The sequence below is a fragment of the Nelumbo nucifera genome, chromosome 1 (genome assembly GCF_055504915.1).
Source record: "Nelumbo nucifera cultivar China Antique chromosome 1, China Antique-T2T, whole genome shotgun sequence".
In the NCBI taxonomy this organism is placed as follows: Eukaryota; Viridiplantae; Streptophyta; class Magnoliopsida; order Proteales; family Nelumbonaceae; genus Nelumbo; species Nelumbo nucifera.
In genome coordinates this window covers 211,335,801-211,342,514 of record NC_142649.1, presented here as the reverse complement: position 1 = coordinate 211,342,514, position 6,714 = coordinate 211,335,801, and positions in this window count along the sequence as shown.

The following is a 6,714-nucleotide window of genomic DNA, read 5'->3' as shown; positions in this document are numbered from 1 at the left end:
CAAAGAAGCAAGCAGTACCAATGCGGAGCCAACGGAGAAGCGGAGACGCCGCCGAGCTCACCGAACTGCCACTCACAACCTGCCCGAGCCAAAGGGTAAGGAAGAGGTGAGCTCAGATGAAGTAAAAGCCACTCCGCTCCTCTCAGTGTCGTCCCCCCTATCTTTAGAACTTCTGGCCGTCCCTATGCCAAAGGACTTCAAGCTTCCTCCCTTGGACAAGTACGATGGATCATTCGATCCAAATGACCATGTCGACGCCTTCCAGTCGCAGATGCACTTGGCAAGGGAAAGTGAGTCCTGCATGTGCATGGCCTTCTCCACCACCTTCAAAGGAGTAGCCCGTACATGGTATAGGAATCTCGCGCCCGGGTCAATAAGAAGCTGGGCACAGTTCGTGCAAGTCTTTACCTCCCATTTCATCACCAGCAAGCGGTGCCCAAGAACCCAGGAGATTCTCCTCAGCATAGTCCAGAGGGAAGGAGAGCCCATCCGGAGTTACATCAAGCAGCTCAATGACGCTTATTTGAAGATACCCGACCTAGACCCCGCAGTGCTGCTTACAACAGCCAAGAGAGGCATCACACACAAAGAGTTCAAGTGGCATGTGGTGGTCAATCGGCCCAAGACTGTAACTGAGTTCCTCAAGCTCGCAGACCAGTTCAAGGGACAGAGGAGGAGATCAACCAGAAAAATGAAAGTGTGCTCGAGAAAAGGAAAAGGGAAGGTGAGTCCTCGATCCAAGGGAACAACAAGAAGAAAAAAGACCCAGCTCGGGGGGCAAGGCCAAGACAGCCTTTCCGAGCTCCTTCAACAGAAAGGACTAACTACACCCCCCTGAACGCGAAGCGGGCCGAGATCCTTATGGTGATCAAAGATGCCCCGTATGTGAAGTGGCCACCCTAGTTGAAAGGGGACCCCAATGTAAGAAATAAGAACTTGTATTGTAGTTTTCATAAAGATCATGGTCATAGTACCAAGAATTGTAAGAACCTCTGCGACGAGATAGAAGAACTCATTCGTCGCGGATACTTAAGAAATTTTGTACAAAACAGTAATAATAAAGCAGGTCGGCAAGGGGAGCAGGGTAGAGATGCTCCTGAATCTAGCAGCACGCAAGCTGAGCAGCCACAGAGGCAGCCTCCCGAAGAGAGGCCAGTTTGGGGGACCATTCATGTGATCGTCGGAGGATCGATCATCGTGGTCTGCACCTCAGCTGCAGCTCGGACATCAGCCTGTGAGGTCGGAAGGGAAGAGTAGAACCCCCCGAAGCGGCCAAGGATAGAAGACCCGATCTTCTTCACCGAGGACGATGCGCGCGGGGTCCACTACCCCCATGACGACGCGCTCGTTGTGAAGATAATGATTAATGACTTTGAAGTCAAGCGTGACGTCGTCGACTTCGGCAGCTCGGCAGACATTCTTTTCAAGGCAACATTCGACAAGCTTCAGCTCCAAGAGAGCGACCTCAAGCCCGCAAGTCCTCCCTTGGTAGGCTTCAGCGGAGAGGAAGTCAGGCCCCTGGGGAGAATCACAGTACCTGTGGAAGTTGGCACCAGGCCTAGCATAGTGATCCACTTCGACAGAGAACCCAGCTCGGACACTCCAGATCGGCGCTTCAGTCTAGGAGCCCCTGCGATCTCAACTGGTAAGTTTTTTACTTCAAAATTTAGATGTTTTTGCATGGTCTGCGGCAGAGATGCCCGCCATAGACCCAAACATCATAACTCACAGGCTAAATACTGATCCTGTAGTTAGGCCCGTTAGACTGAAGAAACGCAACTTACCCCCAGAGCGCTTGAGAACAGTTGACGAGGAGGTTGGGAAGCTCCTCGTAGCCAACTTCATCAGAGAGGTCCATTACCCGAGTTGGGTAGCCAACCCAGTCCTAGTAAAGAAGGCCAACGGTAAATGGCGCATGTGCGTTGATTATACCGACCTGAACCGAGCTTGTCCGAAGGATTGCTTCCCACTCCCCAAGATTGATCGCCTAGTGGACGTGACCTCAGGGCATGAGTTGCTGAGTTTCTTGGATGCCTACTCGGGCTATAACCAGATAAGAATGGACCCTACCGACGAAGAAAAAACAACTTTTATAATCGAGCTAGGCCTGTACTGTTACAAGGTCATGCCCTTTGGACTGAAAAATGCCAGGGCTACCTTCCAAAGACTTGTAAATAAGTTGTTCGAGCCATTGACCGGCAAGAAAGTAGAATGTTATGTAGACGACATGGTCGCCAAGACTCAGTTTTCACATGATTTAATAAAAGATTTGCATTCTGTTTTCGAAATTTTGCGTAAGTTTAACATGAAACTAAACCCAAACAAGTGTGCCTTCGGTGTCACCTCGGGTAAATTCCTAGGGTACATCGTCAATCGGCGTGGCATTGAGGCCAACCCGGATAAAATTAAGGCTATCCTAGATATGAGACCACCCCGGAAATTGAAGGAGGTTCAGAGGCTGAATGGCCGTATAGCCGCTCTGAGCCGCTTCGTGTCCAAATTGGCAGATCACTGCCTGCCTTTCTTTAAGGCAATTAAAAGCGAAGGCTTGGAATGGACTGAAGAGTGTCAGCTCATGTTCGACAAACTCAAAAGGTACCTCACCAGTATCCCAGTCTTAACCCGACCCGAGGAGGGTGATGTTTTGGAGCTGTACCTCTCTGCAAGTGATGATGTGGTCAGCTCGGTACTGATAAAAGAAGTAGATTGGGTCCAACGACCTATCTACTATGTTAGCAAAGTCTTGCAGGGTGCAAAGACAAGGTATCTAGAGATTGAAAAGTTGGCGTACGCGCTAGTCATTGCAGCTCGGAAGCTCCGTCCGTACTTCCAAGCGCATACTGTCATCGTCCTCACCAACAAGCCTCTAAGACCAGTCCTGCTCAAGCCTGAGGTCTCTGGTAGGTTGACAAAGTGGGCCATTGAGCTCAACAAATACGACCTCCAGTACAAGCCACGAACTACTATCAAGGCTCAAGCCTTAGCTGACTTTATCACGGAATGCACTTTCAGCACCAAAGTCCCTAGGTCGGTCAAGCCCGAGGCCCCCAGGTTAGATGAGCCCGAGGTTCCCAGGCCGGTTGGGCTCAAGCACCGTGAGGTAGCAACCAATGCAGCTTCTCTCCTAGTTAGATCGAACCCGAGCTGGGATGAGGAGCCCCGGATCCTTCACGTGGATGGCTCGTCCAACCATCAGGGCAGCAGAGCTGGAATCGTTCTGTATGGGCCAAGTGGGGACAAACTGAAGTATGCGTTACGCTTTGAGTTCGCGGCGTCCAACAATGAAGCGGAGTACGAGGCGTTAATAGCCGGGCTGGCTCTAGCAAATGAAGTGAAAGCCAAGCACATCGTCATTTGCAGTGATTCTCAGCTCGTGGTCAACCAAGTTACTAATGAATACGAAGCTCGCGAGCCAACCATGATCGCCTACTTAGCCAAAGTTAGAGAGGCTCTGCTCAACTTCCCATCTCACTTCATCAAGCAAATCCCGAGATCTGAGAACGCTGAGGCCGACGCCCTGTCCCGGTTAGCCAGCACCAGTGATAATACCATGAGAACCATGTATATAGAGAACTTGCCTCGACCTAGCATTCTCGGGGGGGGCAAAGGAGGTCGCTCCTGTCGTTCTAGCAGAGCCGAGCTGGATTGATCTGCTCGCGAGCTTCCTGCTACACGGGACCCTCCCTGCAGATTGCAATGCTGCCAGAAGGGTAGAGCGTCAGGCGGCCAAATACGTCATGATAGACAAACGACTATACCAAAGATCTTACACGCTCCCCTATCTGTGCTGCTTGCGACCTCCCAAGGTCGAGCTCGTGCTCCACGACACTCATGAGGGCCTGTGCGGTGGACACTCGGGGGGTAGGACTCTCGCCCAGAAAGTGCTACGACAGGGATACTACTGGCCAATGATGAAGGCAGATGCGATCGAGCTCGTTAGAAGATTAGACAAGTGCCAGAAGCACGCCAACATCCACCACCAGCCTGCCGCTGACCTGAAGTATCTCACCAGCCCGTGGCCTTTCGCATAGTGGGGGTTCTTAGTGGTGGCAGTTGATTATTTCACTAAGTGAGTAGAAGTTGAACCTCTCACAATGATCACAGCGCAGAATGTGCAGAACTTCTTCTAGAAGAGTATAGTGTGTCGTTTCAGACTACCCCGAGTACTGATCTCTGACAATGGTAAGTAGTTCGAGTATATTAAATTCCAGAACTGGTGCAAAGATATGGGAATTCAACAAAATTTTACCTCGGTGGCGCACCCTCAAGCAAATGGCCAAGCGGAGGTCACGAATAAAGCCATTCTCTGCGGACTGAAGGAACGCCTCGACCGAGCTAAGGGACTATGGTTAGACGAGCTACCCAGTGTACTATGGGCTTATCGGACCATGGTAAAGACCGCAACAGGCGAGACTCCCTTCAACCTCACTTATGGCACTGAAGCAGTTATCCCAGCCGAGATCGAGGTTCCCAGGCTACGTCTAGAAGTATATGATGACAAAACAAACGAAGATGAGCTACACACCAATCTCGACCTCCTTGACGAGGTACGGGACATCGTATACATTAGGACCGCGGCCTACCAGCAGAGAGTAGCTCGGTACTATAACGCCAGGGTCAAGAAGCGGAACCTCCACGTTGGAGACCTGGTTCTTCGTAAAGTTATGGTGCCTGAGCCCGGTGTTGGTAAGCTTGGGCCAAATTGGGAAGGACCCTACCGAGTAAAGCGGGTGCTCGGGGAAGGAACATATGAGCTCGAAACCCTAGAAGGGAAACAAGTACCTCGGGCATGGAATATTGTCAACTTAAGGCAATATTACCTGTAATCACTGAGCCGAGTGGACTACAAGTTGCTCCCGGAGCCTAAGGGTCAAAATGCCGAGCTAACAAAAGACCTCGGCACTATAAGACCCAGTCGCCTCTTCGGCATGGGCGAACTCCAGAAAGGGGTGGACCGTAGTCGCTCCCTGAGCCTAAGGGCCAAAATTCCGAGCTAACAAAAGACCTCGACACTATAAGACTAGTCGCCTCTTCGGCATGGGTGAACTCCAGAAGGGGGTGAACCGTAGTCGCTCCCCAAGCCTAAGGGCCAATATGCCGAGCTAATGAAGACCTCGGCACTATAAGACCCAGTCGCCTCTATGGCATGGGCGAACTCTAGGAGAGTGGACCATAAGTCACTCCCCCAGCCAAGGGCTAAAACGCCGAGCTAACAAAGACCTCGACATCATATAAGACTTAACCACTTCATCGGCATAGGCTGTATTAATACCAAAGGCGCAAGCAACTCGGGTGTGAATCCTATGATGCATAGCCCGCCCCAGTATACAAGTTGGACATGTTAGGAACAACTGACTTCAACTTAAGTAACCCAGGTGCATACAGGTCAGGCATATGCTCTCTATGTTGGTTACCTCGGTGTATGTTATAAAATCACTTCTACCAAGTACTGGGAGACAGCTCGGGGTAACGATAATCGAGAAACCCCACTTCGGGCACTTAGCTCTAACAGTTCGAGTGAAATAGTCACTTCGGGAAAAGAGTAAAGTGCACGACACTTAGCAAAAAAATAGGGAAGCATTTCATTACTAGTCCTTAAAAAAAAAAAAAAAAAACCTGGGCCTAACAGCCTGGGAGAGAGCAAACAAGGCGAAGGTGCGACCTCAAAACTGAAAGCAAGGCAAGTTGGCGTAAAGAAAATGAGGCCTGGGGCCCTCCTATTTATAGCCACTATACCAAAAAAACCAAAGGTCTCGATCAAAGCAAATCCAACGGTCTATAATAAAGCCGACTGCACGTCCTCCGAGACTAAAATAAAGTTGGTTGCACGTCTTCCGAAATTGAAGGCAGCTTGGCGCGTTTTTTGGCACCCAAAAAATCTAGAAATTGCCTGACATTTGCGCATATACTTCATGCGGTCAGTCAACCTAGTTTAAATTATGGGTCAAATCCACCCGTCACTTCATGAACTCCCCGCGCTAGAGTAAGACCCTTAGCCCGAGGAGTGGGGGGCAATTGATGGAGGGTAATTTGACCCGACCTCCTAACTAAGGGACACGTGAATATGACTTGACGTAAGTGACAGCTCAGCATGAAAACTTGGCAACAACTCGGCATAATGTGCTCGCTGAAACCCCAGCAGAACAGCTCGCCACAAGATAGCTCGCTACAGCCCGCTACAGAACGGCTTGCTGCAAGGCAGCTCGCTATTGGAGTTCACTACAAGGGAGCTCGCTACGAAGGAGTTCGCTACAAGGGAGCTCGCTACAAAGGAGCTAGCTATTGAGTAACCTGAAGTCTTTGGGAAACTACTTATCCGACAAGACCATGCTTGTCAGACTGCTCCCACGCCTCTTGTCTGGCGGCGCAGCACCTGCCAGTCCAGAGGATTGTGCCCACGTCTCAACGTCAGGCGGCGTCGTGCACGCCAACTCTGCACAACGTCCCTCAACTGACAGGACCGTACTTTGCGACAGATACCTGCACCAATCGAATCAGCCTGGTGAATAACGACTATAGTAGAGAATCAGAGGCGGTTACACCCGATTTGATAGAGCATCAATATATAAAGGCCCCGATTTCCAAGGGGCAAAGGTAATTTTTGTAATAAAAAATTGTGCATCTTCACCCTTAGCATTTATTTCTTTGCAACTCTCTAAGCTCTCCATCGAGTTCTAACTTAAGCATTGGAGTGTTCCCGCCGGGCGAGCTCCC